The sequence below is a fragment of the Octodon degus genome, unplaced genomic scaffold (assembly GCF_000260255.1).
Source record: "Octodon degus isolate 3935 unplaced genomic scaffold, OctDeg1.0 scaffold00157, whole genome shotgun sequence".
In the NCBI taxonomy this organism is placed as follows: domain Eukaryota; kingdom Metazoa; phylum Chordata; class Mammalia; order Rodentia; family Octodontidae; genus Octodon; species Octodon degus.
This window is the reverse complement of record NW_004524733.1, coordinates 3,335,965-3,349,407: the sequence shown is the minus strand read 5'-3', so window position 1 is coordinate 3,349,407 and position 13,443 is coordinate 3,335,965.

Here is a 13,443-nt window from a genome sequence, read left to right as displayed (position 1 = left end):
TATGTATATAAAATCAAGGCAAACATTTGCTATATATGCAGCAAAAAATTCATCTCTCTAACAAATAAAAGTTCTGGCAGGTAACTGATAGACAGTCCTTAAAATGGTGATGTGAAGAAATATTCATGAAAAGATAATACCAAAATCAAGTGAAAATATATTTAAATTTTCTCTTATTCATTAGTACATGAAGAAAAATGTAAAATTAATGATTATTTTCTTATAGTTCAGATTGACCAACTTTAAAATATGTTACTTTTTATGGTCACAGTTTTGTTCAAAAATTAACTCTTTAAAAATTTATTTTAAATTATTTTCTTACATTTATACAAAGAGCAATGACTGTGGCATTCCTTAAGGCATGTATATAATAACTAGTATAAGGAACACAAATGTTTAATAATAAATGAGTATTAGATCAATTGCATTATATTTATACTGGGAATTCTATACACAGTTGGAAGAATTCAGCAGACATAAATAAACTATTTAAAAATGTTTCAAATTCCCAACTTACATCAAAAAAGCAAGATACAACAGAGAATATGGATTTTTATGTTAAGCACTTGTCAGAAAAAATTACAATTTTATGCATAGGAAGAAAACAAAAATGTGTAAAGAATACAGAGTCTGTCTCAGTAACTCTAGCTATCCCTAGAAAATAAGAGACTTTGAAAATCTTTATATTTTTAATAACGAAAGCATGATTTTGAAACTGCTTAATTGCACTACAATTAGTAGAATTGAAGCTGACTTTATTTAAGATTAAATTTCTTTGAAAATTTGAAGTTTCCTTTTTTCCAAAGCACGTCAATATTGTTTTTATGAGGAAACTGCTTTCAGAATTACACATTTTCCAAACGCATTCCAGATTTATAATAAATCTAAAATTAATTAATAAAAACAAATGCACAAATTCTAGGGAGGCAAAGGAATAAATTTATAATGCCCAACGGGAAAGCTACAAAACAAGAAACCCATAATATGTGGCTGCTTCCAGAAATAAAATTTCTCTGATTTCTGTTTTAACATTTTACCTGCAACTTCAGATGCCGTCAGAAAATTACATAACGTCTGTGCATATCAGGTCTTTAACCAAAATTATGGGGATGTGGATGTGTTTAAATATTTAAATAACGTTAATTTATATATTAATATAAAATCCCTAATTTTAATATTAATACATTAATGGGGAAGCAAAGACTTAGTTTTGCATGCTATATTATTTTTACTTCCTGTAAACTGACCAAAGACTAAAATCTCTTTGTAGTGTACCATTTTAAAAGATAATGTGTCTTTTCTATTTTTGTAAATATGTGTTTAGAAAATATGACTATTTAATAAATACTTTACCTTCAAAAATGAACTTACAGGATTTAAGACATAAAAATCAAGCTTCGTTTTTCTTTAACACTAATACACATGTTCTGAAATATTTGCTTCTTATTTATTTAACCTTTAGCATATCTAAATAATTTAATATTTTAAAAAACAATTTTGAATATATGTGAATCCTAAACTGAGCTAATAAATTCATAAAATATTTTAGCTGGCCTCAATCAGTGGTTCTCAAACTGTATTTTCAACAAACGTCCTTTTATGCGTTTCTTAAATATTCATGCAATTGTGTTCACTGGATGACTGACACAAAAGCATTTTGTTACAATATTAAAGACACGTAATAATATTGTATGAAAGTATCCATAAAACAATATACACACAAAAGCCTCAGTGAAGATGCAAGATCTCTTGATGCAAAGTAAGGTTGTACTGTGTATGAAGAAAATGGAATAAAGGACAAAGAGCTGTAGTGAAAGCACTAGTGGGTCAAAACGGGACTTAGATACGTAGGAGATACATTTGGCTTCACAGTTTTATTGAACATCCTTATTTTGACGCAAATGCTAGTTCAAAAGATAACATGGAAAACATTATCAGAAAATTGAGTTCCTTTAGGTTTAGTTCTCATTTTAGAGATATACATATGCCAGAAAAATATGGTAACCAATAGCATAAACATTTAATGAATTACAAATTTCTGTAGGCAAAAAACTTTTTTTTCTTTTTAACAAGTTGCAATAAAAAAGTAAATGGAGGAAAGTAAATGTGGATTTGGGCTCATGTATACATGTAGGGGTGTGATATTCAAATACTGAAAGTCTAATTGATTGGAGTTAGATTCAAGTAAAAAGAAGGTCATAAGATTCTTAATGGAAATATAAACAGTAAGTAAATATTATAAAGATAAAATATTTTGAAGATTAAAATAATAATGTTATTTTGAGAAATGCTTTTAAAAAGAATTTTATCTTCTAAAAATGTACATTGAAATTTTTGTACAAGAAAAGACATGGACTCCAGAATTAGTAAGACATGCTATACATTTACATAATAATTACTAATTACAGAATTATTGCTACAAGGATAATGTTAGTTCATTTTTCATTTCTTTGAAATTTTTAAAAGCTGAAGTTTTTTATGTCCTTTCTACAGATTTACTTTTATGTGAAAGTCTATTTTTGATGTTTATAACTTAATTTATTAGTTTGAAATTTATTATTTAAAAATATATGTTTAAATGATATTCTATATTTATTTGAACATGAAATATTTTCATTTTCTTTAAATAAATAATTAAAGTGCTTTATTTGTTAAATTCACTAGTTATGATACAAATTACATTTTATTATACACTACTTATAATATTTGGATTGCTGTTTTGATGAAAGCTATTATAAATATTAACATACAAAATCAATGGAGATTCAGAAAATAATTTACTTATTCAGCCCTCTAAAAGTTCTGCATCTAAACTTGTACACCTTTTTTACCCATAAAATGCAATGTGTTAAATATTTAAAGTGACATTTACAAGGAGTTATAAATTTCAATATTAGTAACTAAGAATCTAACCGAAACACCTATATTAATACACAAGGAAAGTAAATAGTACACAGATGGTAAAATGCATAAAAAGGCTCTAAGTTCAAAATATGATTGAACTGTTTGAAGAAATGAAATAAATTGTATTTATTCAGAATTAGAATGAGCAGATGGAAAGGAAGTTGAAGTTTTATTAGCGGAAACCATATTGTAAGTCATGGTAGAGAAGGGTCAAAGGCGAGAGCTTGTTGGGAAGTGGAGAAACCTGTTCGCTATCAGGGTAAAAAGTTAAGTGTTAGAAGGGCTCAAGAAATGAAGAGAGAGTAGACAAACCAAATGATCAAGATGCAAGACTTTTAGATTAGTCTAGGAAAAGGCATAATTTTTCCAGGTATGAAAACAGATATGATAACTTATATCTGGAGTCCACACACACACAAAAACCTTCTATCAATATGTCACTACTAAATTTATTGAGACATCAGGGGATTAACACAAGGTACTTTTGCCCTCTACATTTACAAGAGATGCTCACACTTGTGGCCATTAACTTCCAGACAGTTATTAGCACAGCAAACTGCTGAAGTGGGTGTACATTTTTGGCGGATTCTGTATTTAGGCAATTCAGCAGATACCTTTGGTGGTTCAAGAAAGAGAAAGTAAAACTGTACGACAGTTGAAAAATTTTAAGCGAACGACTGTTTTTTCTAATCTCTTCCCAACTAGCAGGTTCATAAACAGTTTTCTCATTTATGCAGATGGAGAAGTGAGGAGCAGAATAGATGAGCAGCCGATGGCTGTATGTTCCTGTTATCTTGCTCATTCCTTCTCTGTTCATTTTATTTTGTCATTTCAGAGAAATTTGAGGTTTCGTTTATATTTAATTGAATATGTCAGGTAAAGATTTGTACATATGATGCTGAAAAACTCATGAAAAGGATGTTCCTGAGCTATAAATTTAATATTGTATGACTGAATTTTGGATGGTATCAACCTAGATGAAATGTCCTGCACAGTAGGCACAGAACTCAGAAGTCATTCAAAGACGGATCCACACAACAATTTGCAATTTGGAAGTGGGAAAGGAGACAAGACAACAATTTTGCAAAGTGAATGAATATTTTTATGTTGCCATTTTTTTTTTCAGGGCAAAAAGTATTCCTTATTTTGGTATGGTAAAGTCAGCTTATATTCATACCAACTGATAAAGTGTAAGTGATTTGGGCGTGCAGTTCCTGAGAATAAGAACTGGGGATCCAAACATTATGCCAGGTATATGCCAGCCAATGAGAGAGTCGTAATGTCTTCTCTGAAAATAAATAATAGAGTTGCAACTAATGAGGAATAAACTAAAATACTAATTAAAAAAGGAGAGACTGGGTGTGGTGGTGTGCATCTGTAATCCCAGCACTTCAGAGGCTGAAAACAGGAAAATGACTGAGTCTGATCTACGTAGTGAGACCCTGTCAACCTTATAGCCCCTGTATTAAATACAGAAAAAAATTAAAATAAATGAAAGATAAACTAAGTTAAATAAAATGCAGAAAAAGAGAAAGGAAGCTGAGTAAAGGAAGATAGTATTAAAATAAAAGAAAATGATAGACATAAACCCAATAATATAAATAAACTAGTTAAATGCAAATAGCATAAACATCCTAGAGAGAAGACAGAACTTGGCAGTGAATGGCTATAGCAATACACGTGGCTAACAATTTGAGAGAAAAGCATGTTAAACACAAAAGAATGATTTCATAATGATAAGGAAACATAAGAACTCTAAATATTTATCAATATAATAGAGTTTCAAATATATAAAGAAAACACAGAACTGAAAGGAGAATTAGATGTAAATTACATGTAATTTATTAGATGTATTACATGTAAATTATTTCCAATGCAATGGCAAGGAGAAACACTGAGGCGATGGCCAGGATTTGGAGGCAGATTTATTTATATCCAATGGGCAGTGATTGGTATCAATCCCAGAATGTCAGGGCCAGATCTCTGGTGGTCCAGGGCATATATGAGATGAGCAAGCAGGAAATGTGGAGGTGGAATGGCTTGTCAACTGGGCATTGGCATGTTGTAGTGACCAGCTATGCATCACAGTGACCTGCCATTCATCACAGTCACCAGCCATATCCAAGAGACAGAAGCAACCAGAACTGAAATGGGAACCATTACCTGGACAACTGAGAAACTGAAGTATGCTGGCTGGGGGGCATTTTCTGCTACATTTCCTCCCTTTTTTGGTTTCTTCAGCAAATACGTGCTGTGCATGCTTCATGGGATCTTCTGAGACAAGGCCCAACTAAAATTTAAGCTCATCTGATTTGTCACATTACTTTGGTAAGTGAGTGAGGGAGTTAATCTGATCTAGGAGAGTGCCCGACGTGTCCTGGACACTTGTCAAATCTTTGTCACTTGTTTGATTGCTTGTTCAATGCTGTTGGAGCAATTATCCATAGAAACTAAAGAAAAAATAACCAGAAGGTGGGGAAACAGGGAAGCAAGAACTGAGGTAAACAGCCTGAAGAGACACAAAAATCTAAGGGAATAGGTGTGGCGCAGTCCTGTGAATGATGTCTTCAGGCTTCAGCTGTGCATGGACGACCGGCGTCCAGAGTGGTCAGAACGGTGCACTGTCTCTCCAGAGTGAGCCTCTGAAGAGCTGTCCAGGGAAATTTCCAGCAACCCTAGGCATGTATTTCTGATGCTTGCACAGGTAGCTAATACGTACCTGGGTTATATGTGTGTGCAGGAATGCCTACAGATACAGCTGGTCTTTTAACTGGCTAAGAGCTCTTTATATTGGGTTATATTTCTTCTGGCCTATATGTTATATGTCAACAGAAGGCCATATCTAGGGGTAATTTTTGTAGCAGGACTCGATGAATTTCATTTCAGTGTGGGTAGGAATGGAAGGCCGGGGTTGGTAACATAGACAATGAAGTCTTAACTGGCTGCAGGGCTACTGTGCTAGGACTCTGACTTCAACTTGCAGAACATGCAGTGAAAGCGGGGGTGTATCTGGCTTTGCTTAAGATGGATCTTCTGGGAGTAACAGATAAAGTTTTCTTTTGTGATTGAACTACATGTTTGATAATTGGATCCCAGATGGGGCTTAGGCTTCTAGACTGTGCTTCTTTGTGTCCTCGATGGCAGGTTTCCAAACAGCGCTGGAAGTGGTTTGATGTGCAGACCATCCCTGCAAGAAAGCTTTTCCAAAATAGTTTTGTTCGAGGTCACTACAGCCACAGCATATCTAGCCTAACAGAGCTGCTTCCATCCTTAAAAAGGGTATACTCGGCATCTGCCAGGAGGTCCATTTTTTAGAACAGGTTATCACAGTACAGCATGTGGCATCTGGACAGTGAGGTCTCAGTCTAAGGTGAGCTTGTCGGCTTGCTTGACCAGAGGGACAGTGACTGTTAGAGTGTGCAGGCAAAGGGGGAGGAATGGGGTGAGGCAGCACAGTTGATGACCAGGCACAGAGGTGAATCCTTAGTTCACACCTTTGGGAGCAAAAAATAGAACTTTGAGGGAGGAAGAGGGCTTCCACATAGCCAGCCAGATGAGCCTATTCAACCCTGGAAACCAGCGGGATGACAGATGTCGAGCCAGATCGCCCTCACATCCCAAACATGTCCTCAAATGCCTAAAATAACAAATGTTGTCAATATTGACAGCAAGGAATGGCATTAATCAAAAAATTTTTAATGTGTTTGGTACAGGGTCTCACTATAGAGCTCAGACTCATAACGATCCTCCTGTTTTCAGCCTCCCCAGCACTGGCATTATAGGTGTGCACCACCACCTCCAATATCAGTGGCTGGTTCAGCATGCCCTGGGTAGGGCCAGATCAGACCATGGTCCATGCTTGCCTAAGCAGGTGCTTAGTCCACTGACCTATCTCACCAGCCTAACCAACATTTTTTTAAATGTTGATAGTTGAAATTCAAAGAGGGAAACTCATCTTATTACCTTTCTATGATAATATTTTATCAAAAATTTAGAAGTTGCACAATCACTTCAATGTTCAATAATCAAAGAAGAAATGAAGTATTCCACAACAAAGTCTGGACAATCAGGGAAGTTCCCCCAAGCACTGATGTCCCCTAATTTTACTGTGATATCAGACCGTTTTTTGGGAGATTGAATCACTGAAGCATGACTCCAACCGAGGCCCTCTCCCCTCTTTAGCATTTGAGTCGATTATACTTGGCTCAAGGTCCTTTATTCACATGGTCGGTCTTTCTGCTTTACAAAACCCACCCCTCTAATTAGTGTAGACTTTGTCATGTTAATAAGGGCTCAATCAACTTCAATTTTGTTGAGATTATTTTTTTAGCTAACTATTCTCAACAGGTGACTAGAATTAAGACGATCATCCTTCAAAGTTGAAAAAAATTATTTTTGTGCTCATAAATGTGAAGTACTTATTTACTTCTTGGCTATGAGTGGAGCTCACTCTCAGTGGACATTATAAGTTGCCATCTAGTGGCCACTGTTGGATGCCAGTTGCATGGCCTACTCAACCATATATTTGTTACTTCAACTCTATCAGAAAAATCTCTGCTTATTTTATTTAATATTATAATTCATTGTGTTGTCCTGGGATTGAACCAAAGGAGTAGTAAGGTATAGCTTCAGTCCTTTTATTTAGTTTATTTTTATTTTTGGTTTTTGGTTGTTTGTTTTGAGTTAGGTCTCCATTAGTTACCCAAGCTAACATGGAATTTGAAATTCTCCTGTCTCAGCATTCCAAATAGCTAGGATTACAGACATGAGCCACTCTTCTTCTTTGGATCTGTGTAATAAACTCATCTACTCTTATTTCACTAATCTAAGTTCAATTGATTGGAGACATTAATTACATTTGCAGATTCCATTGGCCTTATGTGGGAATGGTTTCCTATCATATTTAAAAGTTTTTCGGACACTCAAAGGAAACAATTGCTGGAGGCCATGTAGAGTTTCTAGGAATCTTAGAGTCATCTTAGAATTCTACTTATTGTTTACTTGGTAAACAGTTTGTTCATTTCTTATAAAATTATATATAGCAAATGTACTCATGGGCATGTAGCCTGGAGGAATCAAAACATGTTTATATATAATCCTACACATGGCTGTTCATCCCAGCTTTGTTTATAGTAACTTCAAATAAAATTTGAAGTCATGCAAATGTTCTTCCTTAATTAATGGGAAAACATCTATAGAGATTAGAAATAGCATTTAATTCTTTTAAAGCCTTAAGCTTCATAAACAGAAAGAGGAGGTGGAAAAAGTAGAGCTGCAGCATTACAGCTTGGCTACAGAGGACCCCAGAAGCAGAATGAGACCATGGGGGACCTTTCCAGGCATAGCTAGATCTAGGGTGTGCAGTGCTGGTTCTGAACTCTGAGCTGTCTACAGTCAAGCTGCTGCACACAGGGACCTCTAGTTGTATTGGAAAGGAGCACATGCATAGTGCTCTAAAGTCAAGATAACCATGGCTGTGGCAGCCAAAGACATGGGCTGCTGACATCTCCTATCCCTGAACAACAAAACTGCCAACTTTAGAGATAAGACTGCTCTCCTAATTGGAAAAATTTACTACATAGAGAAGTCTTTCAACTGATTCCCAAGGTCCTGCTCAGTTCCTGCACTTGCCTCAATATTCCTTTGCTTGAAAGCCAAATAAGTACCAGCTTTCCAGTAGAACTTTTCTTCTTTATTCCCAAGAGAGAAAAAGATTGACCTTCCTGGATGCTCCAAATTCATTCTCCTGCTCTCTTTTATTTAAACATTCCACCATCCAGCTGTTTAGGAGACTAAGGCTGGGCCAGGCCCCTGGCAGCTTGGATTAAGGATGTTTGACTGCTGTATTTGTCCACTGACTGGTTTGTCATAGTCCTGAGCGTGACTAATGGGAAGGTCCACCCTGTGGTGGGTGGCACCACTGGAAGAGCAGACCACCTGCTGCTGCTGTGCTCACTGCTTACTACCTTCTGCTTTGCTGCCCTCTGCCTGCCAGTGTTTCTCTTCTGCAATGTCCTTCTACATGCTACCCTGCCTTGGAGCTAGCCAACTGTCCACTGAAATCTCTACTAACCATGAACTACTGTAAAAGTTTCCTTCTTTAACTGTAGGTGTTATCTTTGTTATTGGGTAGCTTCTTCTAAAAGTGTCTTGCCAAATAAAAATAACTGGATTCTGGGGTGCTCACTTCTGCTTCTGGAGTTACTTTCCCAGTTCTTCTCATCTCAAATAATTAGATGAAACAAGAAAAAGAATTGGCAGAATTTATTTGAAAATGTAAAAGAGTGAAAGAGAAACTGGCTCTGCAGACCTAGCCTGACTGACTGAAAAAGGAAAAGCAAGGTTAAAAGAAGAAGAAGAAAAAAAAATAACCTCATGTAATCAGGGTGAGCTGCCATAAGGAAAGCCATGATAGCAAGCCATTCTCAGCTTCTGGGTCCTTTTATATTGTCCAGATCTTTAGTAACTCCACTAGACCTTTTATATCCAGGTCCTGAGAAGTTGTTGTGAGATTCCCACCTCAGCAGATGTCAGATCTAGGCCATCTTATTGAAAACCTACTCCAGAGCTCATGTGCACTGGTTTGGGAACAGTTCTGTACATGTGTTCTGGAATCTTGTCATCAAAGTCAGGCGTACTTTCCCAGCCAGGTTTGCCATGCCTTAGTCTCTTACATCATTTTTGTCTCAGAATAGAAAAGTAACTAAGGCATATAGATTTAACAATTTTTTTTGTACAAATCCAGGTTGTTTAACTACAGAAAACAGGCGGAAATAATCCAACATAAAGGCAAATGCATGTTTATCGGTAAAATTATGTAATGTCATGAAGACCAAATGTGATTACTGATGATAATATTTAACTTGAACTGAGTAAAAACTGTCTAGCAGATTTGTAAATTCTGTGAGCATCTACAGATGACAAACACATAAGCCAGCAAATGGAGTGGGGAAACCCCAAGACGTACTTCCTTTTTCTTCAGAAAGATCCCATCTTCCCATTGCCTTTGGATATTGGCCAATCCTTCAGCATCCACAGGGTCCTTGGCTTTCTGACACATACTGGCTCTAATACCTCTGCTTGGGCTTCCAGGCCTTTGACTTCTGACTCCTAATGGATTCTTCACTTCTGTACCACCCATGCATGGATATGGCCGCTGGAACTCTTCCACTTCTGAGCCTCAAAAGCCTACCTATTTCATCTGTTATATAATCATGACCATTTTATATTGAATTTGTTTCTCTAAGGAACCCTAACAAAAACACCATCTTCAATAATTTGTAGAATTCCATGAGATGTTTATGTGTAAGGCGCAAGAAAGGTAAAGGTAAAAAAGGAATAAAATTATAACTTTTGACTAATAACTTATTTTCTTGATTACTTTCCTTACCTTGTTGGGACAAAATATCTGACACTCTAACTTAAGGAAGGAAAGGTTTATGAGCTCACATTTTGTGGAGGTTTCAGTCCATAATTAGTTGGCTCCAAACAGCATGGCACATGGCAGAGTGCAGCCATCATGACAGCAGGACACAGCAAAAGCAGCAAGAGCTAAGGGGAGGAGCAGCAGAAGCCTGCTTCTTTCCCTCCCTTATATCGTACGCAGGCTGCCCATGCCTGGCAGAGTGCAGCTACACACGCGTCACCCATGACCCATTGGCCATGAGTCAACCAAAAGCTCTAGACACCTGCCCCATGACTTGGGAGTCTTCGGAGGGACATCTGGACACAAACCATACCATTCTATGAAAGTACACTGTTTCCATACCACAAAATCTGAAAATGACGATGATACAAAAATATCTAAGCCTTTCAAAAAGTTTACTAGATGAATAAAAGTAAGTCTATCTAAAGTACCTACAAAATAAGAATTTCCTATATAATTAAACATAGCTAAATAAGCTATTGTATATTATTGCATAGGCTAATTATGTACAAGTTGTATTTTCTTTCTTCAGTGTATCTGGTACAAGGTCTCACTATGCAGATCAGACTTTCAGTGATCTTCCTGTTTTCAGCCTCTCCAGTGCTGGGATTATAGGCACGCATCACCATGTGCAGTCTCTGTTGAAAGCTCAGCAAGGCCAGGAGGCAGGGCCAGTGTGGCAGTGGTACCAGGGATCAAACCCCAGTCCTTACATTTGCCTAAGAAAGTGCTTAGGCTGCTGAGCTTCTCACAGGCTCTTACAAGTTGTATTTTCAACATTAATTGATAAGTAAAAACTTGACATTTTCATTGCTATCTAAAAGTTAATGAGTCATTTATGAATCATATACGTTATAATTAAATAAATGTCCATGAAGATGTTTAAAATTTATGACAGAAATGAAGCTGAATCACTACTAGTCCAATCTACTTAGTGAAACCCTGTAGTCCCTCTCCTAAATACAGAAAAAAATGAAGCTGAGAGACCAGATAAAAAGGAAAAACATAAATAATATTCAAACATGTAATAGGAGAAACAACAGGAAGCAGCTAAAAGTCATGCTAGGAGGTTTTTGCAGGTTTAGTGTTATTAGGATGTTAAATATGATGAATTTAAGTCATTAGTTGCTACTGCACCAAAACATACATTTATGCTTCACATGTCTTAATATATAAACATTTTTTATTATCACTCTGTATTAATTGTTCTTTATATGTGTTAGCATAATGTGAAATTACTTTGTTTACTATAAATATAAAAAATGTCAACATCAGATACTATAGAATGAGTGTCTGCAGTATAAATAATTTCTAGAGAAATAAAATCAAGTATTCTTTTCATAATGCTCTACCACCAAAGTTCTTCAAAATATAAAGAATCTTGATTATACATACACAGCTGTAGATTGGCTATAATCAAGATATCCAGAACTGTACCAGAAATACATGTCAAACATTTGAGCAGTAGGTCGTAAGTCCAAACAGTCCTTATACAGGTCATGAAAGGAGAAATGCCTGACAATGTTTAATACCAGCCTTGGTTCAGATATCTGTGAGTGTCTTTAAAAGTCTGTTCCACTGCCAAAAGGCAGTACTGTACTCCATCCCTGTATTATTCAGCTTTTCCTTACTGGGACACAAAATATTCAACACCCACAATTTAAAGGAAGGGAGATTTATTTAACTCTTGCTTTCAGAAGTTTCTGCTGGTTCAAAGACAGGGGAAGAATGATAGGAGGATGAGGTGGAGCAAAACCAACAATGAGATCACAGAACACTGACAGAGAAAGAGCCGGGGTTCCAAGGTTATGCCTGCATGACACCCCCCAAAACCCCACAAGAGTACTTGCAAGCTGGTCGGCAGCTCTCCAGCCAGTCACAATGACAGCCAAGGTCAGCATTCTCAAGACCACTTGCCCAGTCTTCGTTTCTGCAGCCTATGTGACCACAAACAGTTACTCTTTGAATAACCCTCTGGGATTTCATTCAGCCTATATAATGGTCTGAACTACAGGGAACACAGAAATGGGCCCAGGCCCTGGATTCAGTCTTATTTTGGCGTTAGAGCATCTGAACTCATGTCTCCACTGGCACAGGAAAATGTGTGGGTACTACTCCCTTGTGAAGTATATGGCTGGAGCGAAGCCAGAGTTTATTTCCCCAATACACCTGGCTCGAGTTAGGAGATATAAGGTCTATTGCTTGGGTTACAGGATAGTTTCGTAAGCTATAATCCTTGAAAATCAAGCAGCTTTACAAAAGTGTAAGATTAGCAATTTATTGATGAAATATTCATGGTATCACAGTTTCAACTCTTAATTAACTTATATAAACTACTTTTACATTTTTGTCTTCCCTTCATTTATTGTTCAGGCTTTTCCTTCAGCTTGACATCAATTTTAACTAATATGTTGGAATACACCATGAATTCTGATTCTCTGGAGATTCTTTTGCTTCTTATGAAAGTCTCTTTTCTAGGGTGCCGGTATTAATTATTCATTCAGCAGAGCTGTCCTCATAGTCCAGCGAGAAAATCATACCGTAGGTCCTAGAACTTTGCAACTACCTATATTTAAATTGTAGAATTTAGTAATTACTGGACCAATCTTAATATGAAAAAGAATATTTTTTCTATAACTAAGGATTAGTAAATATTCCTAGGTGAATGGCTAGTCTTTCCTGCTCTGTAATTTACAAATAAAATATTACCAAAATTCCCATCTGCTGATAAGAAGGTTTCGTATGTCCAGAAAAAAAATTAAATAATACTATATATATGGAAAACATTCATGTCAAGATAAAATTTTTGTTAAACATATTTCAGTATAATAGAAAATTGCATACTTTATTCTCTTCATCATACATATGTTTAGAAGAAATAATACTTGACCGTAGATATATGAGTTTTCCATTTCAACAAGCTCAGTGTTTGCATCTTTTCAAATGTTTCCCCAGCTCTATTACTTTAATTAAACTTGTTTGCTATGTACGAGTTCCCTGGACAGAGCTCTTTATATAACTTAAAGCCTTACATTAATATCTTGGTGCTTTCCCTAATGAGTCAACTTCAATATTAAATCAATGTAATAAAGAAAAATAAAAGAAATTAGAAA